Source organism: Bidens hawaiensis, unplaced genomic scaffold, assembly GCF_021521415.1.
Source record: "Bidens hawaiensis isolate Kalapana, Puna unplaced genomic scaffold, B.hawaiensis_p1.1 tig00005976_1, whole genome shotgun sequence".
In the NCBI taxonomy this organism is placed as follows: Eukaryota; Viridiplantae; Streptophyta; class Magnoliopsida; order Asterales; family Asteraceae; genus Bidens; species Bidens hawaiensis.
Genome location: NW_027491395.1, coordinates 360,985 through 384,755, shown reverse-complemented (window position 1 = coordinate 384,755; position 23,771 = coordinate 360,985). Strand labels below are relative to the sequence as shown.

General features: G+C 37.9%; 1 pseudogene across 1 annotated transcript; it reads left to right on the top strand.

The window, feature by feature from the left end:
- The first annotated feature begins 11,832 nt into the window (after positions 1 to 11,832).
- LOC143631245 (ABC transporter B family member 13-like) lies at positions 11,833 to 21,785 on the top strand (annotated as a pseudogene). The gene is made up of 9 exons (XR_013153314.1): positions 11,833 to 12,181; positions 12,531 to 12,585; positions 12,662 to 12,837; positions 15,715 to 15,915; positions 16,101 to 16,360; positions 16,704 to 17,017; positions 17,696 to 18,795; positions 19,381 to 19,480; positions 20,113 to 21,785. The product of XR_013153314.1 is annotated as an ABC transporter B family member 13-like (transcript).
- The last annotated feature ends 1,986 nt before the right edge of the window (positions 21,786 to 23,771 follow it).

Here is a 23,771-nt window from a genome sequence, read left to right as displayed (position 1 = left end):
AAACTTATAATTTACCACGTTAAAAAGTTAACTTATCTAAGTACTAAAGAAATTGCTAAGTTAGATCAAAACATGCGTAAAATAAACAAGGCAAAGAACTAACACAATCTTTATTTCATCAAAATTCAAATATTACAAAGAGCTATACAAAAGCAAAAATCTACGCTAATGGTGGAAAGGGATCTTCAGAATCAAGCTTCAGGACCACTTCCACTTGGACCCGCTCCATCAGTAGAGCGTGGTGGTTCAAGGAAAGCTTTAAGGATAGCTAGCCCATCATCAGCAGCAGCAACTTCGTTCACCTTCTCCACCACCGGATGCGGGAAGGCGGCATATTGATTCACTGCTTGGTCGTAAACAGCTTCAGTATCAACATTATACAAAGGGAAGTTGGAAGGCGGGATGCCTTTCTCAACGAACCCTAGACCAAGCAGGAAGCCGGACTTTTCCCCATCCTCATGAGAAGCGTTGAGGGCTGCGCTCATAGCATCATCATAAGACGTCTCTGAGAAGACCCGATGCACAACCTACAAGAAAATATACAAGTGTCAAAACCTTTTTCTATTTACACAGAAAAGCGTAAAGAAATGAAAACAATACCTGAGACAACGCTTCTCGAAGAAGCCATTCCTTGGCAACCAGAGCTTCTTGGTGGGCAGCTTGAGCTTCGTTACGGGCGCGTTCGGCTTCACTCTTGTTGAGGTTGGCAAGCAACACTTCTTTAGCCGCAGCCTCTTCGACGCCCTTTAGCTTCCGCTCAGTATGGTCAAGCACCCCCCTCTGGTCCAAGATCTCCTGGAGCTTTTTGGCGTCTTCCATCGCCAAGGCATCATGAGCCTGCTGGAGAGCCTCTAATTTGGCTTTAAGCTCTTCATTCTCCACGCGTAGAGGCTCAGCAACAGCTTCAGCCTTGGTGGCCCTCTCGGTTGCGTTCCTTGCAGTTTCCTTAGCCAGCCGAAGCTGTTCATTAACAGCTTGGGCAGCCTTGGAACGGGCCTCGAGTCGAGCCTGAACTTCAACCTCGAGGGCCTTGAAGGCCTTCTCCTTTTCCGCAGCCACAGCGGAAAGCCTTTGGTTCTCCTCCCGGATAGCCCGCGCCTGAGCCACTTCTTTAAGGCGAGCTGCTTTTAACTTGTCGTTTTCACGACAAAGCAGCTCGACGCGCGGCTGCATCCGGGCAAGGAGAACCCGAAGCTCATTGGTTAGCCTACCCTCCTGGTAGCTAGCCATGGCTTCCCCCAACGCACCACTGGGAGCAGCGTGACGAGCCCACTCCACGCACTCCACAGGGGTGCGAAGGGTTGTTCCTCGGCGAATATTCCATCGTGGAACATACACTTCATTGGAATCCGACACTGCAAAAAACATAAAGCAGTTAGGAAAAGATGATAAAGAAAATATATATAAAATGGGCCAAAAGAACCCTACGCACCTGTAGGGTCAATTACAGGCCGATAGCCGCCAAACCCATCACCTGAACCCAAGGGAAATCCATCCAAGAGGTCAGGCAGATGGGAAGGAGGCAGAGGTTGGCGCAAAGCCCCATGCATACCTGACGGATCGGCCGTCGTTGCCGATGACGGAGGCATGGTAGAAGCCGCCGCGGTCGCCGCCGCGGAATCCGCAGCAAAAGTAACCGCCGGCTCGGTGAAAGATGCGGTAAAAACAGCACTCACAGCCGGCGGTGACGTCATCACACCTGGAACAGTCGGCTCAAAGGAGTGAGCAACTGAACCAGCGGATGCAGGCGCAGGCGCCTGGGTCGTTGCCTCAGGTAGGCTGACCAAGCCTACCGTCATTGGCGGAGAGGTACTCCTCTGCGCTCCACCCTGGAATGCGTCAACATCCACGCCTGCACAAAGAAGATAAGTGTTAAATGATATATATTAAGCTATGAAGATAAAAGCTAAAGGAAGTTGTACTTACGGGTTTTCTTGAGCCTAAAGCTACGGAGAGGCGGGGACGAACCCGATGGAGCCGGCCTCTTTGCGCCGCTCACCGTCGTCTTCTTGGGCTCTCCGGAGGTGACAGTCGCAGCCTCCGGAGCGGTGGTCTTATCACCACCGGGATTCCCCGCCACCTCTTCGCTCTCGGTCTCCGAATCAGACCGAGGCGCCGGATCGGCAGTGGAGGCCACCTTCTCCTTCCCCTTCCCGCCGGCAGCCTTCTTCTTCCGCACCAACGGAGGACCATCTGCGGATTCCTCATCAGAACATACGATTAAAGGAATTCCAGCAGAGGTTTCAACATTGAGGGGTCGAGGGTCGAATAGCGCCTTACCTGGCCGCCTGGCGCTAAGGATCTCGTGGCCTAGCGGATAGACCTCCACGAACCGATCCGCAGTTTGTTCTAGGATGGGCAACTCGTTCTCGTCTAGAGCGCGAGTACCCATCCGAGCGGGACCGTCAGCCTCCCGCGGGTTCAGGAGCGACTGCAAGTCGTTCCCCTCTGAAATAAACAGGAAAAAAGTTAGAAGAAATTCAGAATCAACAAAAAGAAACAAAGCATACCGTAAGGGACAGAGTTCGAACCGTATTCGAGGACGATCGGAATCTTTCGCGCATCCGCCTCCTTCCACACCCGGCTCATCCCCAACATCACCATCCCGGACTCCGCAAACCGGTAAACCGGAGATTGGACTCGGGATATCTTCGAAAACCATTCCGCCTCCTCGTAGTTGGAGGCGTGAAGGCTGGGAAGTGCTTGCCCATTCTTGAATTTCATGGCAAGGGGGATGGCGCGAGCGGAGATGTAGAAGAACTCTCGCTTCCACGAGCGAAGACTGCGCTCGGTTCCTCAAATCTTCAAACCCTTAATCCGGGTTGTCAACGTGTACCACCCCTGGATGCACCTCCAAGTGTAGAAGGTCATCAGGCGGTCAACATAGGGCTCAATGCCCAGAATCCGGCACACCCACTCGAAGTGCCGGATCTTGGCAATCGCCATCGGGTGCACCTCGGTCAGGTGCACACCGTGTCTCTCAAGGACACGGTAAACAAACTTTGTCAATGGGAACCTAAGATTCCCATAAACAAAGAATGCAGCATAAACCCCGATCTTGCCTCTGGGGGCATCATACACCGTCTGGTGGGGTTCAGGAAACTCAGGCTCGAGAGACTCGAGCATGAACTTCCTGACGATAAACTGATACCAATTGTCAGGCAGAGCACACTGGCACTCGCCAGCAGTACCCTTGTCATCGGCTGTAGATTCGAGATCACGAGACGACATCTTGCAAAAAGAAAGAAGAAAACGATTTCAAGAGAATGCTCGACTGAAAGATGAGTATTCGCCGGAAATCGTTCTTAAGATGAAGAGAAGAGTGAAAGTGTGGATTACAAAGAACCCTCTCCCCCTTTATATACTAATCGCAATTAATGCGATGAATTTAATGCGGAGGAGAGAGAAATCGAAGGTGCAATGAAACTATGACACGTGGCAAAAAGCAAGCTGGCAACAGCTGTTGAAAGGACGCGTACCATTAATTTCGCGGCTACGCGCCCGAAAAATTGCACCCACGCGCCTGAAAAAACGTCTGGAATGACCATGTACTGTCACGTCACCATAACTTCCTGCACGTCCTGACACAGTCAGAAGAAACCGTCGCACGACGTTTCAGAGGTTTGGACTGTTTTTATCCATTCACCAACTCTTCGAATTTAAAAAAATTCAAAAAAAGATTCAAAAGTAGGCGGGAAAATACCCCTTACCTTGGTAACCAAGTAACCATAAGACGGGTGCGGTACAGTGTCAAGGCAAAACCCTTCACATACTTAGCACCCGCAGGGAATTGGCACCAGGAATACCTTGGGAATAAAGTAACCGTAAGACGAGTGCGGGTACAGTGTCAAGGCAAAACCCTTCACATACTTAGCACTCTGCAGGGAATTTAAACCAAGAAGGATCTTCTGGGCCATGCTTGCGGAAACGGAAATAACATCCCCGCATGACGGGAACGTCGAGAACTGTATTGTTTGAAACTCCAAGATGGAATTGGTGGTTTTAGCATAATTGATCACTATGTTGAAAACTATCAAAACCCCATGGAGAATCCACACAAGTGGGACTCAACGCTCCTGACTTGCGAGAAGGTTACAAACCTACCCGCTTCATACCCTAAGATCAAGCAGAAAAGTCGGGAATTTCTGCGTGACATCAGGAAAACCGCGGGGAGAATCACCACGGAAAACCTAAGATCTAAACCCTTTTCAAAACCACTTGCTAAGTCCAAAAGTTCACCTCACTTATTAATAATTCATGAGAAGAACATTGGACTGGGGGGACTTGAAGAGGTAGGTCCCAGCAGAGCCCAGTTGGACCCGCAAGACTCACCTTGAACAGGGACGTCTGCGCAACGACCAACTGCTCCAGCAGGACCCACCATGCTCAGAGAACCTTACGCGCAGTACGCCAGCTGTACCCGCAGGGAAAGCCTCCCAATGGTGAAGTACCCCGCCTGTTCCCGCAGCTGCGGATACAAGCCATCAGGGAAGGCTACCCGCACTAATAGCAAGCTTACACGCACAAGGTATTAGCCACTTCAGTAGTCACATGAAGGAATGAGCAAGGCAGGAATACTCCCGCCTAAATGAGCCAGTCCGTATGCTTCTGGAAGATCTTTCGTACTATACCTACTAAGGAATGGGCGGAACAGACAATTTGACCAGAACAGCCCATGAACCAATCACAGGGTGACAGCTCACCGACAACAATACGAGGAGGAGCACCCTCTAGTACTGTTTGTCACTATTAGCCGCTGCCTACTCACCAACCCTTACGATGGGACGTGCGCAGCCTACAGTTGGTGGAACAGTGCGTAGCCGGCAGTAAAGGAACAGTGTACAGCCGACCTTTACTGTTGGCCGTAGCCTATCCACCAACCAGCATGGCCTGTGCGTAGTCCACTGTTGGTGGAACATGAATACTATTCAGCCGGCTGTACCTTCTAGGAAACCTACCTTCGGCTATAAATACTCCAACACCTTGGAATGGTAAGGACATCATCTGATATCTCAATCTTACCTAGCAATCTCTTAATATACATTTATATTTAAAGAGCAATCTAGTCTGATTCTCACGCCGGAGGGTGGTCACAAGGAGGAACCCCCCCCCCCCTTCTAAGTGACGAGCTTACGGTGTCTGTTTTGCAGGTCCCCTGAAGAACAACCTTCTCTGCTAGACCTCATCCTCGTGGGAAACATTACTTAACCCCCAGATTATCTATAATCTGCCCAGGGTTCACTTAGTGTTTCTTCACCGATGAAGATGAATACTGACATGGTTTTGTGACGCGATGGTGGGAGAAGATGAAACCTATTGTTGCAACTCTCAAACTTATAGTAGAACGGTGGTAACGGAGAATATAAAACCATTCAGTTGATGGGTTTCAATTGATTGCATCATTTAATTGATTGATTGAATAACCGTTCAATTCATGCCACCATCATTAGGATCACATTCCACACAGGTTTAATTGGGACGCTGGAGGTTTAAATGTGCCGGAGGATTAATGGTGCCGAAGATTATGGAGATGCCGGAGAGTTAAAGATTGCATTTTATTTAAAGGGTGTCTCATGAGAGAGAAAATAGAATATGAAAAGGTGATTATCTCTATTATAATGTAATAATATAGATAATGTCGGTGTGGGCGGTTTATACTAAAATATTGTCGGTGTGGACGGAAAATGGATAAAAACGGTCGGTGTGACAAGATTTCAACTTAAAAGAAGAAAATAATAAATCTCGTCTCCTTAGAACAAGTTCGTTTGAAATGCGTCTAGAAAGACTGAATTTCAAGGAACATATTTCAAGAAATTAAAACTTGAACGGATCAGATAGAAAACATGAAAAGACCGTCTAGGGAGATTGTCTTTTGTTAAAAATATCTAGGCACAAACATGAACTCTTCCCTCAATGTTTTTGAAAATTTGGACTGCCAAGATAATATTGTATATGGATGAGCAAATTCAGTACCGATACCGAAATCGGTACCAATTTGGTACCGTCGGTACGAATCGGTACCAAAGATTTGAGTTTCGGGATCGGTACGGTACGGGACGGTGTCGGTATTTCCCGACTTTTTACTTTCGGTACTGGTATTATCCCGGTACCGTACCGGTACCGAACCGAATATTTCGGTACCGGTACCAGTACCAAGAATTTGCAAATTTCGGGATCGGTATTTTCGGTACCGGTCCGGTACCGAGCTCATCCCTAATATTGTATACAAGTGTCACCATTTTAGTGGTTAATAAATCTCGTCGGAACAAATCCCAATGTGTCGTCCCAGACCATATTTCTTGGCTATTTTGGGAATTTGACTAATTTTAGGGTTATTTGAGACATTCTCTCTCCTAAAAAGACTATTATGAGAATATTCCCGTTATTTTGATAATCTGGTTTTTTTTATCATTTTTCTCTCTCATCTTTTGGGTCATTTTTTGAAATTTTCCCAATAAATAGCCTTATTTACTTTCATCCTTTTTATTAAGATTTAGAATGTTACACATCATGTTTTGGGACTTATTCTCAGACATGTCTGGTTCGACTCTGACGGACCGGCCCACAATGTATTGAACCGCGAGAACACATTTTATAGAAGATCAATGTTATAATTAGAAAACCGTGTTTTGTTGGAATTAGCAAATTTACAATTCATATTCAAACTGAAGTGACGAATTGTTTAATTAGATTTTTGACACAGTTTATTTGGGAACATGTTGAGAAAACTTATCTACTCATAGTTGAACTAAATATTTATTCCAACTAAATATGCATGTCATTGTGCACGAAATTGTAGGTCATGGATGAATTAAATCTCTCCACAGAGATAGGTTAAATTTGAATTATGAAGGTCTTAGTGCACGAAATTGCATGTTAGTTTGGAAACTGCATATCAATGTTAATTGAGGCTTGTTGAAAATTCAAACGGCACACATCGGTACAATACTAACAAATAGTTCAAGGACCCGAGCGACCCGCCTTGGACATGAACCCCGAATATTAGAATTATGGTTGGGTCCCGTACTACTGGGTACATAGGCCTTACATTAACCGGGTTTGAGTCCGGGTCAATTTTGATGGGTAAGACCGGATTAATCACTCCTATGAATTATTTTTACCACATGTTCAATATGTTTTTAAAAACAAATAATTTTTTGTGTAACATTATTACGTTAAAGCTCAGGAGATCTCCTTTATATTAAGTAACTAGATTACTTACACACGGTTTCGAATTAATAAATTTCTTCAAACGACGACATTAGTGGCGGAGCCACATAGAAGTCATCGGGTTCGGCCGAACCAGGTCCAATTCGATTTTATATATAACTTATAGGTACGATTTAACGAGCGGGTCCATTCTTTTTCGACGAACGAACGCAATGTCATGAAATCTCCAGAAACATTTCACCGTTCGCCGGTGAAAAAAAATTGAATTTCAAAGAAAGACAACGACGTCATTTTATTCAACTAGTATGTCGTCATTTTTGTGACATTTTGAGTACATGCTATTTAATTTTAGTGCACTCATGGAGAAGAAGATCGTTTGAGGAGGAGTCTTCTCAATTTCTCTGTGCTCAAACTCCTATACCTAGCAAGAAACTTGAAACGAAGGAACGAACAACACCAAACTTCATTTTTTATTAAAATGTAAGCTTACACAAACTCGACCAATTAAATTCCTCTCGTCGGCCCTTTTTTAAATCCGTGAGATAGTACCCCTTTTGATCTCTTTTATCATCATTTTAAAATAGTATTCGAACTTATCGGATGGGTAGCGGTTATATAAATGATGCTAACATTTGCTATATTGAAAATGAGTTGTTTCTGATAGTCGCGACCGAAGATGTTATAATTCGTTTTCAATACATGAACACGCGTATGCAACAATTATAATACGTAAGCTTTTTAATTAATATAACTTTGTATTTTATTTTAATGTTGATGATATACTTTTGTTATGGTTGTGATATTGTGTTTTATTTATTTGGCCGAATGATAGACCCGGCCTATCCGGGCCCGAAAACTTGATGCCGGAAAAAAAATCGAACACCAAAAAGTTTCGAAGCCATTGGAAAAAATACTTGACTCCGCCACTGGACGACATTATATGAAATAAAAAAAATGTGTGAAACTGCTTATATAAATATGTATTATATAATATATATATATATATATATATTAAATTCATATTACACAATATGAAAAAATTATATATACATGTTAGAATTTTCTATCTCTAAATATTTTTTACATGTAACATTTATAGATTTATTTTTAACTTTACCGTATCTATCTCTATATATATTTTATGTCTTTGTTTTTATTTTAACATTTATTTTTGTGTTCTTAACAACGGGTATTGAATATTGAACTGTTTGAAATACATATAAATATCCATTTGGCTTACTCATTTTTTCTTGCTAGGCAATGTGATATAGTTTTCTTTTGAATCTTAAAGTACCAAGTGACACAAAGATAGTTAAATTAGGTGTCAAGTGCCACAACAATCTTTATTTATTGTACAAATCATAAAGTCGGTATAGTCACTTGCTAATTCAAAAACATATAGTTAGTAAATAATAGAACTACATAAAAATATAATCAGTATAGTTAGCTGACAACTCAAACTGATTCATTCTATATTGTGGCAATTTCGACCAGTTTACTTTTGAATGGGTTAATTCGAGTAACGTTTAATCAAGTTATTAGAAAAATAAATTATATATGATGCTTATGCTTTTGAAAAGAGACTTTAGACAATTTTTTTTATAGAAAATACATTAAAAATTAAATTTTGAAGAACAACTCGGCCCCAAAGTATGTTAAAAGTTTCACAATATGTAAAATGGTTTAATCAATGAGAAAAGATTATTTAAGCTCGGTTTTATATTATCACCTTTAGTATGCTATATCTAGATTAAAGCACATTATTATTAGTAAATTCCAAAATTGGCGAGTTGAGTTGACTTGCAATCAATTTTTTCTAGTTATTTCATTTATAAATAGCGTATCATTTTGTTTTTTGTTACAAATAATCATCAACTTATTTCACATTTTGACCCATTTGAGATAAAAACAATGTTTTAGAAACTAGACAAATTGGCCATCCAAGCGGCAAATAAATTAAAAAAAGCGGTCGGTGAACAACAAAAAGATATGGAAAAAACTAGTCGAGATAATGTTAGATATTTTTAAAACTGAGTAGTTGTACACATATATATTTCATGCACTGCCGAATGATAAATTTGATCCACTACATTGTCTTTTATGGAGCGACGTAGGATAAAATATAGTTTATTTTAAAACTTGAAGTGCCAAGTAGCACTAAGATTGTCTAGTTTGATGCTAGCATAACTTTGTTTTTGTTTATTATATGAAGGATTTGTTTTGAGAGACTAGACATAATATAAATTATCGTGACATTCAAACAATTATACGGGTTTATACTCTTAAAATGTTTAAAGTAGAATAAGTAGTAAAAACATAATGGTTATTGTTTCTCACCTTTTATTTTAAATTCAAAAAGAGTTTTTAGAGTTTCTGGCCCTAGAGGTTGTGACTTTTTTTAGTAGGGTTTAGCGTGTCGTATATGAGACCTCTTTGGCTCCTAGGTCCCAAAGCTTCGTCTTTAGTAGGATCGGCTTTGTTATTCAAAAGGGCTGCGGCGCAGCTTGTTGCCCGTTTTCCTGCCACTTTACTGTAATCGTTTTGTACTTACAAAAAGAATGAAAAAAAATTATTGTACGTTGTATCTATATAACCTGCACATTATATATATTAGCCTACATATATATTAAACCTACAAATGTATGTGTGGATAAGCTGTATAAAATTAAAACATATATAAATACGTTGGCTTGATGTTTTAATTTGTGTACATATATAGCTTACGTATTTGTGTGTACTCGATTTTTGTATGCAAAGGTTCTAAGCATCTTAACTTTTTGCATGCATGGTACTGCTTAAAGTGATTACTACAATATTTGGAACAAGCTTGATTACACTTTTGCATGCTTAATTTAAGCTTCAAAAAATTGAAAATATTTGCCAATAATTGCATATTTCTACCTTGTCCTGGCCAGAAAAGGTATCTTTATTATGATCATGTGCAATTAAATGCCACATATTGAGACAGCTAAGTTGTTATCACTTATCACATGGTCTAGCAACCTACCCCTCATGAACTTTGCATATATTTCATGTTTATTACTCAATTTTTGATCAGACACACAAATTGCATGTAGTAAGGATGCGCGTTTTTGTTTATTAAGTTGTGGTTTGTGGGTTAGGGTCCAGTTAAAAACTTATGACATTGTCACGTATATAGTCGACTTTAACTAATCCATCATTTAACAGGCGTGCTGTTGGTTAACTAGGTTTGACTAGATATTAAAAGAATGTGATTAGTAGTTAGTTGGGATGGACCCATCTTTTGAGCGCTTTAGGTGCTAACAAGTTAACAAGAAAGGGGGAAAGAGGGTGGCGCCCCCATTGTTTTGGCCGTCAAGGTGTAGCAAGTGTTAAACTATATGGCATATTTGCCGCCCCACTTGTTACTCCACAACGAACGGTCTAACTGTGTTATGGAAGTACTTTCAAAACCAACATTGAAGGGATTATGTTACAAGTTTATTATATATAGGATTTGGTTTTACTGTATCGCACGATACCCTAGTAAGCCCTTCTAAGATGAGATATCAAACGTCCATACTGATTTTGACGCTGCAGAATACCATCAAGGAGAAACTCACCACTTTAAAACCCAATGACTATGACTGATGTTCGAACTTTGTTGTAGTACAGTGCAAAGTGCTTTGGTGTCGATTTACACAGAGAACTGTAATGGTGGTCCACTGAATTGTAGGTGAGGAAAGAGTCATGAAAGTAGGTGTAGTAATTGAAGCATTATGATGATCGTGTATTCATGTTTATATATGTAATTTCAATATGTATTATTCTTTGGTGTTTCATGTTAAAAGGATCAAGTCAAATGAATAAGCAAATATGGGACCAAAGTTGTATTCGGTACGAAGTTTTTTATTTTTTAATCATATTTAGCAATTAAAACATTTGTATTATTTTGAGAAGTGGCCTGTTTACATCGACCATCCCGTCTTATGTTGCTACTAGAAAACTGACTTTTAGATCAAAAAATCACCACGACCATACTCGTTAGGATTACCAAGGAATGCACCAACCCACGTTTTAAGCTCATACACACATATATCTTGGAGTTTTTACACACACGCTTTTTTTTTTTTTTGCAACAAACAAAAAACCAATATAAGTTATTTAAGTTAAAAATAGTTGAAATGTAATTTTATTTGTCATCACTTTTAACATTCTAAAACCTTTATAAACCTAAACATGTACATTAGTTGTTAGTATATTTCCTACACATTTGTTGGTAAGCGTTTAAAAGTTAAAAAAGACGTGAACAAATAGTTTAAACTACATGTTTTAGAAGAATATATATGAAACGTATAGATGAAATTCAACGATTAAAATATGTTTTTCTATTATCACATAATATAGTCTTATGTGATTAATCTTTAGATAATAAGTGATAAACCAGTAAGAGAACGTCAAAATCAAAGAAAAATAAAATTTTCATCGGTCAATGCCATTTGCGATTGAGCTTTTCTGTCGCTTAAGAACCTCTCATTTGTAGTATCGTGTCGTTGTTTAATCTTCATATCCTTTCTTGAAGCCTCTTGACTATTTAAAGTTAAATATTAAATGCCAAAGCCGATTTGTTAGTTGGCCACCTAAAAGTTGCTTCATATATTGGCGGGGAATTGATACCATTGTGTACTTGATGTAAAGTAAGAGATCAAACTAACTTTGATTCTCTCTCTCTCTCTTGTTTGTTCTAAGTGGTCTAATTAGCTTCACAATGAGAGAGGTTGAAATCATGTCAAACCAAGATACTGGTGAAATCCCAAGTGCAAAAGTGGATGAACAACGGGATTCGAGTTCAGCTGAAAAGAATGCTTCGTTTTCGGGCATGTTTTACGCAGCCGATAAATTGGATTTCTTGTTAATGTTGTGTGGGAGCATTGGAGCTTGTATTCATGGTGCGGCACTTCCTGTTTTCTTTGTTCTGTTTGGTAGGATGATTGATTCTTTGGGACATTTATCCAGACATCCTCATAGATTATCTTCAGAAGTATCTAAGGTAAAAGTACATGCATTTTATGTTTTTATCAGGACCGGTTAAACCTATATGAAAAACTAAATCACTTTATAATGAAAATATAAAAATAATTTAATTTTTTTTTTTTGTGTTAATATTTTCAATAGAATATAGATTAGATATGAATTATTAAATGAGATTTTGAAGAAAATAAATAATGTTTTTGAACCATGTGCAACCAATGATCTGGTCTGGTTCAGGCAGATCAACTCAAGTGGACGTCGTTTAAGATAAACTGGGACCAGTTTTATAAGCGGTTTCTGGTCCAACTAGCTGGTCTAATAACATTGGTTTTTTATTGTACTTTCTAACTTAATATTTGCATATGCAGAATTCTTTGTACTTAATTTATCTTGGATTGGTAGTTTTCATCTCTTCGTGGATCGGTAATTTTCATCATAGATATAGTCAAAATTTTACTTTTCAGGTCAAAATTGAATCTCTAATTTGGTGATTTTTAAGGTGTTGCGTGTTGGATGCAAACTGGAGAAAGGCAAACAGCACGTTTACGTTTCAAATATCTACAATCCTTGTTGAGAAAAGATATTAAATTTTTCGACACCATAGCTAAGGATCAAAATATACTTTTTCATATATCTAGTGATACAATTCTTGTGCAAGATGCTATAGGAGACAAGGTACAACCTCTAATTGAAAATAGTAAAAATACTAATATACTTCATCTTATAATAGTTATGTACAAAGAAAGGATTACTCCATAAAATAATAACTAACTTTGAAAGTTGTTCCAATCTAATCACTGATACAAACTTTTGTTCCAATCAGGTCATTGAAGTTTCATTTTTGTTCCAGTCATAGATATTTTACCTGGATAGCATGTAATTTATGTTTTTTTTTTATTTTTCAATGTTTTTACTTTGCATAATAACTTTTAAAGGTTGCGAAAATTATTAAAAATGCGAAATATAATTTTAAAATTTCGAAACTTTGCAAAAAAACTTTCGAAAATTGAGGTTCGGGTTAGAACGGGTCAAGGTCGGAACGGGTCAAAACGGGTTTCGGGTCAGTTTTTTTTTGAACCAACGAATCAGCGTGTTTTCAACACGCTACAACTCGTTTTAACAGCAAAAGCTCATTTAAGTGATTTTTCAGTTCGTTTCAGCACCTAACAGCTCGTTTAAGCGATTTTTAAGTTCATTTCAGCACCTAATAGCTCGTTTAAGCGATTTTTAAGTTCGTTTCAGCACTTAACAGCTCTTTTAAGTGATTTTTCAATTCGTTTCAGCACCTAACAGTTCGTTTAAGAGATTTTTAAGTTCGTTTCAGCACCTAACAGCTCGTTTAAGAGATTTTTCAGTTCATTTCAGCGCGTAACAGCTCGTTTAAGTGATTTTTAAATTTGTTTCATCACTTAACAGCTCGTTTAAGCGATTTTTAAGTTCGTTTCAGCACGTAACAGTTCGTTTAAGCTATTTTTAAGTTCGTTTCAGGACCTAACAGCTCGTTTAAGCGATTTTTAAGTTCATTTAAGCACTTAACAGCTCATTTAAGCGATTTTTCAGTTCGTTTCAGCACCTAATAGCTCATTTAAGCAATTTTTAAGTTCGTTTCAGCACTTAACAGCCATTTAAGCGATTTTTCAGTTCGTTTCAATGTTAGGTGCTGAAACGAACTTAAAAATCGCTTAAAACGAGTTGTAACGTATTGAAAAACACGTTGATTCGTTGGTTAAAAAAATAAACTGAAACGAACTTAAAAACCGCTTAAACGAGCTGTTAGGTGCTAAAACGAACTTAAAAATCGCTTAAACGAGCTGTCAGGTGCTAAAACAAACTTAAAAATCGCTTAAACGAGCTGTTAGGTGCTGAAACGAACTGAAGCAAATCGTTTAAACGAGCTGTTACGTGCTGAAACGAACTGAAAAATCTCTTAAACGAGCTGTTAGGTGCTGAAACGAACTTAAAAATCTCTTAAACGAGCTGTTAGGTGCTGAAACAAACTAAAAAATCGCTTAAACGAGCTGTTAGGTGCTGAAATGAACTTAAAAATCGCTTGAACGAGCTGTTAGGTGCTGAAACGAACTGAAACATCATTTAAACGAGCTGTTACGTGCTGAAACGAACTGAAAAATCGCTTAAACGAGCTGTTACGTGCTGAAACGAACTTAAAACTCTATTAAACGAGCTGTTAGGTGCTGAAACGAACTGAAAAGTCACTTAAACAAGCTGTTACGTGCTGAAACGAACTTAAAAATCGCTTTAACGAGCTGTTAGGTGCTGAAACGAACTTAAAAATTGCTTAAACGAGCTGTTAGGTGCTGAAACAAACTGAAAAATCACTTAAACGAGCTGTTAAGTGCTTAAACGAACTTAAAAATCGCTTAAACGAGCTATTAGGTGCTGAAACGAACTTAAAAATTACTAAAACGAGCTATTAGGTGCTAAAACGAACTTAAAAATCGCTTAAACGAGCTGTTAGGTGCTTAAAGGAACTGAAAAATCACTTAAACGAGCTTTTGATGTTAAAACGAGTTGTAGCGTGTTGAAAACACGCTGATTCGTTGGTTAAAAAAAAAACTGACCCGAAACCCGTTTTGACCTTGACCCGTTCTAACCCGAACCTCAATTTTCCGAAATTTTTTTGCAAATTTTCGAAATTATAAAATTATATTTCGCATTTTTAATAATTTTTGCAACCTTTAAAAGTTATTATGCAAAGTAAAAATATTGAAAAATTAAAAAAAAAACCTAGATTACCTGTTATCCAGGTAAAATATGTAGGATTGGAACAAAAATGAAATTTCAGTGACCTGATTGGAACAAAAGTTTGTATCAGTGACTTGATTGGAACAACTTTCAAAATTGGTTATTATTTTGTGAAGTAATCCCTAAAAAAAAGAAAATAAGAAATAAATTTAATGGCTTCAAGACATCCATGTGACCATTAATGTTTTTAACTCAAAATGGGAAAACCATGGACAATGGCCATCTTTTTAAAGTTTTTGTACACAAATGGCCATTTGTGTAAAGGCTTTTAATTAAAAACATATTTAATTGAACTTACAAACTATTGTATTAACTATACAAAAGTATAACACTAATATAACCAATATAAACGGTTGGTATTTCGTAACAAAAGATTCACTCGAATATTAGATTAATTCTAGATGTTGTGAAATAAAAAACAATTCTAAATAGTGTTGTCACATATCATTAACATTGCCACGTGGTATCTTCTCTATTTGTACTACCACGTTATAATCTATCAGATTTATCAAATCCGTTTTATTTAAATAAAATTCAAATACAGAAAGCAAGTCAAAATGTTTACACCCATGATTTTTCAATATAAAATCTCTTTTCATATGCCATTTCACTATTTTTTTTTATCAAACCACATGAACATAATTGATCATATGCATGATAATTTGTTGTTAGTAGCCCTAATAATCTAAAAGTAGATTAGTAACATATGTAAAATATATATATATTGTAGTTTTTTCTATTACAACAACCAAATTAACTTAGTTACGTTTTTATCGGATGAAAACACAGATAGGGCATGGTTTACGATATCTTTCACAGTTCATTGTCGGGTTTGTGGTGGGATTTACATCCGTTTGGCAGCTCACACTTCTCACGTTGGCCATTGTCCCGCTCATAGCTTTCGCGGGTGGAGCTTATACAATGATTATGTCTACTTTATCTGAAAAAAGCGAGGCCGCCTATGCTGAATCGGGGAAGATTGCTGAGGAGGTAAAAGAAAAACATTTACCACGTTAAACTTAACGTGTGTTTTGAAAGTGATTATTATATCATATAAAAGTACAACACTAGCAATTTAGGTTTCTTTACTCAACTAGACAGGTGATTATGTCGTTCTTGCAATTTCTACTTATATGATTGAATACTAATGTTTGTTTTGTTTATATGGATTTCAGAATATATCACAAGTTCGTACTATATATTCATTTGCGGGCGAGAACAAAGCGATTGATTTGTACTCTAGATCGCTTCAAAACGCACTAAAATTAGCTAGAAAAAGCGGGCTTGCAAAAGGAATTGGTATCGGCTTTACATACGCACTCTTGTTTTGTGCGTGGGCGTTGCTTCTTTGGTATGCTGGCGTACTCGTCCGACACCGTGACACTAATGGTGTCAAAGCATTTACAACGATCATTAACGTCATCTTCAGTGGATTGTAAGTCCGATTTATTAAAATTTTGAAAACTAAACACTTGAAAGTACCTTCGAGTTTTTATTGAGTATACCCTATTCCCTTACTAAATCTATTACATTATCTCGCTACTTTTACTTATAGGGTTGGGTTCAGTATGTATAAGGATATGCTTAGCCTCACCCATAAACAGTCAGTGCTAACTTGGACATGTGGTCACAAAAAGTGTACTTATAATGCATAAAACATCCTTAATAATTATTACAGTAAAATGTAATCACTACAAGAAATATATATAGTAATAGAAGCACTAAAAAGTGTCACATATAGTAAAAAAGTCACTAAAAACCCCCTATGTGTTATGTAGTGCTCTTGGTCAGGCTGCACCAAACCTTGTAGCCATTGCTAAAGGTAAAGCTGCTGCAGGAAACATTGTAACCATGATCAAGGAGGATGTTGACTCTTCAAATAAGTCAAACACTGGGATGGCTTTCTCTAAAGTTAATGGGAATATTGAGTTTCGGGAGCTCTGTTTTGCTTATCCGTCTCGACCGAATATGGTTTTTGAGGATCTGAGTTTCTTTGTTGGTGCCGGGAAGAAGATCGCGTTTGTTGGTCCTAGTGGTTCGGGTAAAAGCACCATCATTTCGTTGATTCAGCGCTTCTATGAACCAACCTCAAGTATGAAACAAGTTAAATGTCATTCGTTTAACTTGTCACGTGTCACATTTTTAATCGCTTTATTTACTACTAAAATTCTACAAAACTCATCACTAGCGACAACATACGGTCACGCCAGGGTAGTCGCTAATAGTTTCATGCCGACAAGTTTGTGACATAACAGTTTATGAATGGGTATCACCAGATTATGATCGACGGCTTTTGGACCAGTCACTTTCGACACCCTGATTATACATGTTGTGACTAAAGGAAGCAATTTTTTTGGTCGCTAGTTGTATGTTTTGTGACTAGTTAGCCTTTTCTGACAAAAATGACCTGTTTCATTGTTACTAATAGTTTGTTGCTATCTGGTTCTGTGAATACTTGATGAGACGAAATAACTGTCATTAATTTGCAATGCTTTTTTTACAAGACTTTTCTTAAGCCTTAACCATATTATAAACTATGACTCGAATTTCTGTGCGACAAATTAGCGGCGGTGTTTTATCCAACAAATTCTTTGAAGTCCCTCATTTGGGACATATTTTTGTCACAAGTATAGCAACCATCTTCTTAGGTTGTTAATTTTGCGACCTTTTATTGGTCGCTATACTCACGTTTATTCTGTCGCTAATAACTTGATTTATATATTGATATCTAATTTGTTTTTTCTTTTTCATTTTTTTTTGCAATTTAAAGGTCAAATATTGTTGGATGGCCATGATATCAAGGACCTGCAGTTAAGTTGGTTAAGAGGCCTCATGGGCTTAGTTAGTCAAGAACCTGCTTTATTCGCGACAACTATAGCCGAAAACATTCTTTATGGTAAACCAGAAGCTAGTCTAAACCAACTGATCCAAGTTTCCAAATCCGCCAATGCAGATTCCTTCAGTCAACAATTACCCGACGGTTACCACACGCAAGTCAGAGAAGGTGGGACGCAGCTCTCAGGCGGTCAAAAACAACGAATAGCAATCGCACGAGCCACACTTAGGAACCCCAAGATTCTACTGCTAGATGAGGCGACAAGTGCACTAGATTCTGAATCAGAACTTATTGTTCAACAATCATTAAACACGGTTATGTCAAACCGGACCACAATCATTGTCGCGCATCGATTATCCACTATTCGAGATGTTGACACCATTATTGTTTTGAAAAACGGTCAAGTGGTCGAAAAGGGCACGCATTCGGATTTGGTCGCTAAAGGTGGAGAGTATGCAAATCTAGTAAGTTTACAAGCATCAAATCCCACAAGCACAAAGGTTCAAACAAGTGTCACTCAACATTCTTATGATCAAAACTTTGACTTGTTGACCACGAAAAATGGTCAACCCGAATGGTGAGAATGAATCTTTATCAAGAACAATGAAGCATGCCCCGTCGATTTGGGACCTTGTTAAGTTAAACAAACCTGAGTGGCCGTATGCATTGATGGGATCGTTGGGTGCGGTTTTAGCTGGGATGCAAGCTCCTCTATTTGCACTTGGGATTACATACATTTTGACTTCTTTTTATTCGGGTCACAATTCTAAAATCAAAGAGGATGTTGACCATGCTTCGTTAATATTTATTGCGGCTGGGATTGTTACCGTACCTATATATATGTTGCAACATTATTTCTATACGTTAATGGGTGAACGCCTCACTGCTCGAGTCCGTTTATCCATGTTTTCAGGTTCGTTTTCTTAAAAAAACAAAACGATACAAAAATAGACATGCGAGACCAATGTCGCAAAAACAATTGTTGAAAAAAAGTGCTTCTTGATGTAAACGGTTGCTAATTTTGCGACCGTTTTGTCACTAATTTTTGGCTGTTATGTTTTGCTTGCAATCTAGTCACTAAAGTTAAATTGTTTAACTTGGTCACTAAAATGTGACTATTTTACAGGTGGCAATTTCCAACATGAACCGAATACGTACAACATAAAAATAATAAGATTTTGGGTTGGCATGGCTAACCAATTAAAAAAATCATCTTCGAGTTGACTTGTTTTATCTAAACGGGTCGTCTTTGGTTTGACCTTTTTAATTAAATTAGTCATGTTCGTGTTGACCTGTTAAATTGGTTTACTTAAACATGTTGACCGCCAACTTATTAGTTAACAAAGCCCACCCACTGGCCCATTTACTAAAATAGGTCGACCGTCAATTTGTTTATTTGTTTAGTTAAACATGTCCACCCACTAGCCCATTTAGCGCATGTTATTACAAGCCTACCAACTCAATTAACAAGTTAAAAAAGTCGTGTTTGGGTTACACGAATTTTAGTGTGCGCGAGTTAGAGGTTGGTGTTTTTACATGAATAAAAAAATGGGTTGTGTTATGGTTGAGCAATTCTACTTGCAACATGTCAAAAACCATATCTAAAACAGGACTAATAGGCTTTTGGTTCTATTTGTAATATCTTTTATTTTGAGCTGGAGGATAGCATTAGTTATTGTTTCTACATTTCCTCTGTTAATTGGAGCTTCCATAACTGAGGTTAGACCTTTTGTGTCCTTACACTCCTTGTATTATTGTTTGACTTTTCAAGTCAAACATTCATTCCCAAATTAATTGTTGTCATATTTCTGTGGATTAATACCAATTTTGGAAGTCAATGTTATTAGTTTGACTATAAAGTCAAACAATGTCTTTCGGTACATAATTACGAGTTAATCTGCTCGTGAGATACTAGAGATAGGCTCGCTAAAAGCTCAATTCAAGCCGAGCTTCAACGAGCTCAAGCACGAGCTTGAGATTAAAAATAATCTTGTTTAATAAACGAGTCCAGACCTGAGATTCACTTATCGAGCTCAAGTTGGATCAAGAGCGTAAAGGATTCTTTATACAACATTTTTTAACATATTAAATATATATGTATATGATAGTTTTTATAAATAAATAACCAAATCATATATATTATGCTATATATAAAATCTAAAACCAAAAAAAATATACAAAAAATAGTTATTAATACATATATAGTAACTAAAAAAAATAACAAATGAACCGAGCTCGAGCTTGAAAAACTATTTACGAGCTGAGCTCAGGCCTAGTTAAGCTCGGGCTTGGATCGACCCGGCTCATTTACATGGTACAAGTAGGCTAAAGCTGATTTTTTATGTTTGCAGCAACTCTTTTTGAAGGGATTTGGTGGGGATTACACAACCTCGTACTCCCGGGCCACATCGATGGCCCGTGAAGCCATTGCTAACATCCGAACCGTTGCTGCATTTGGTGCGGAAGATAGAGTATCGAGTCAGTTCGCCACCGAACTCAACGGGCCAGGAAAACAAGCCCGTCTTCGTGGCCACATATCGGGTTTCGGGTACGGGTTTTCACAACTCCTCGCGTTCGGTTCATACGCGCTCGGCCTATGGTACGCTTCAGTTTTGATCAAAAATAAAACCTCCAATTTCGGCGACATTATTAAAGCCTTCATGGTTTTAATAATCACCGCGTTATCAATAGCCGAAACACTCGCACTCGCACCCGACATCGTGAAGGGAACGCAAGCACTCGGTTCGGTTTTCGAGATCCTAAACCGGAAATCGGCGATAAATCCCGACGAACCGGGTTTGTTGTCGGTAAATGTTGTCAAAGGTGATGTAGAATATAGGAATGTGAGTTTTGCATACCCCGCGAGACCGGATATATTCGTGTTAAACGGTTTGAATTTGAAAATCATGGCGGGAAAAAGCATGGCGATAGTCGGGCCAAGCGGGTCCGGTAAAAGTACGGTTATCGGGCTAGTATTGAGATTTTACGACCCTGTGTTGGGTTCGGTGTGCGTCGATGATTTAGACGTTAAAAGGCTGAATTTAAAGTCGTTAAGGCGAAGAATCGGGTTGGTACAACAAGAGCCGTCGTTATTCTCGACTACGATATACGATAATATTAAATACGGGAACGAAGAGGCGTCAGAGATTGAGATAGTAAACGCTGCGAAGCTCGCTAATGCTCACAAGTTTATATCCCGAATGCCCGAAGGTTATAAAACGGAAGTGGGTAACAAGGGGGTGCAATTATCGGGCAGGCAAAAACAAAGGGTCGCTATAGCTAGAGCCGTGTTAAAGAATCCTTCGATTCTGCTTCTAGATGAAGCGACAAGTGCTCTTGATACAGCCTCAGAGAGGCTGGTTCAAGAGGCACTTGACAAGTTAATGGAAGGAAGGACCACGGTTTTGGTTGCACACCGGCTGTCGACAATACGTAATGCTGACAGTATCGTAGTGTTGCAAAATGGGAAGGTTGTTGAGTGTGGGACCCACGACACGCTTGTCAATGTGCCGGGTAGCGTGTATGCACACTTGGTTAGTCTTCAGCAAGTTGGTGGTGAATAAAGATTGCATTATATCGGTATATAAATATGATTCTAACGGGTTGGTTTTGGATAATGATGGGTTCGCAGGTTGACCGTTTTATTCATAAAGATATTTTAAAGACAGGTTGTAAGTCTCAGGTCGAACCCTCAAACATGTTTAATAATTAATAGACAGGTTGGTCTCAGGAATACTGGTTCACAGGTTATGTATAAAGACATTTTTAAGATGTGAAAATTAAACTATTTATATATTTTGTGTCAATTTTTAAAAGCCAAAATATGTAATACAACTTTAGTTTATATAAATATACTTTTTCTAAACTGGTATTAGGAAGCGGAAATAATTAATCAACGTTAAAAAAATATGTGTTCAAAATTTTATTTATGTACGACACGGCACGTTATAAAGTTTCACCGTGCCAAATGCGTACTATGATGTTTGTCAAACTAAAAATATAGTCATTACGAGGAATAATACAAGGGACAAGTGTCTCGTGAATTTTATCACGTGACAAGGATCACACGAATGTTGTTGGAGAATTAAGAGTAGGTTTTGATATTTGTTGCTTTTACTTGGGAGAACTGCTTAGCTTACAACTGTCGAAATGGGGCTGATGGTTTTTTGTCTTGACGCCTGGAAGGTTTTGTTCACTTAATTGATGTATTCGAGATACATTTACTATGTAGGTTTACATTAAGTGTTATGGATGAATGTTGGTTAACAAAATGCATCGCTACGACATTGCCATGTAGGAGAAGGAACACTAACCCACCCATCTAAAAAAATAAGTATTGTGAAAGGGTTAGTTAACTACTGTATTAAAAAAAACAAAAAAAATGATGATTGGTTGAAATAGGGGTGGGCCCCACATATTTGTGCCCTTGTGGGCATTAGTAGTTTGCCTAGCAAGATAGGAAAGACAATGACGTTAGGTTTCTTTTGTTTTTTGTACAGAGATGGATGTCACATTGGCATTTTGGCACCATAACACCTGGTCTTACGATTAAGTGACAATATTATCATTATTTCATTGATGATTCAAATAACAAGTTTTTATGCCAGTAAGAAAGTTACAATGAAATGAAACATATCAAACACTTTATTAATAATCATAAGTCTAGTGTCTTCTCTTGTTTCATCCTCTAATAAGCATGCATGTAACGTATGTATAAATAATGTCAATTGACTTAATAGTTGGTGAGTTCACACAGTTTGATATAATACATAAAAACCATACGATTCTATGAAAACTTGTGAAAAGCAAAAAGGGTCGTTTCCTGATGGTAAGAACCAACCTACTCGGATGATGAGGCCCTTTTTCATTCATAACATCAAGGTCCTGAGTGCAAAGGGGTCGTAAGATCATACTTTCTTGAAGAAGTCTATGTGCAAGTAATTTTAAACAACTAACAAGTAAACACACAAGTCCATGTAGCGAATTGTAGTTTGTAAACGAAATCGTAAATAACTGAGCTTCATAGGATACATATGTTACCCCCAAAAATAATAAAAAACGTTAAAAAGGGGTGTGAGTAACTCATCTTTGAATTTGGATGACAACTTGGAAATAAAATGGAAAGCGCATTATATGAAACCAAAGGATCGAATCTCACGAGCTAAAATAATAAATACAGGAATTACTAACTAATTAACAGATATATAATGTTGGTTTTATAGTTCATATGTTATTATATATATATATATATATATATATATATATATATACTTTTACACATTTTTTAAAGTATATTAATATTTAAGTTTGATGAATTTTAACGGTTTATTATTATAATATTATTTATGAGATTAATATTAAATTTGAATATAATAATGTAACGGGATTTTAGCGTTATCGGTATATTTTATTTTAGTATGAACGTTGTCGTTTAGAATTTATAAAGTTTACTACGAGATTATATATATATATATATATTACGAGTTTTAACGAACGTTTGGGTTTGTAAAAGTTTGGTTTTTGGATGAAAATGCTAAAAATAATTTAAAACAATTTTTATTTAACTTAAAAAGATTTTATTTGATTTATAATAATTTTTATTAATTTTATTTGATTTTTAATAACAAAGAAAAAGGTTTTAAAAAAATAAAATAAAAACATGCACTGACCCGGGTTTGAACCCGGGTCCCTTTGATGAGACACATGTGACTTATGCATGTAAGGCCCCGGTCCCGGTGCCCTACTTTAGCGTTGGATTTACTCATAAACACAATTCTAGACATCAGAGTAATTAAAACTTTTCGCGGAGTATAAAAACATCAAACATTCTATGATGTTTGTCAAACGAAAAAAATAGTCATTACTATGAATAATACAAGGGACAAGTGTCTCGTGAATTTCATCACATGACAAGGATCACACGAGTGTTGTTGGAAAATGAAGAGTAGGTTTTGATATTTGTTGCTTTTACTTGGGAGAACTGCTTAGCTTACAACTACCGAAATGGGGC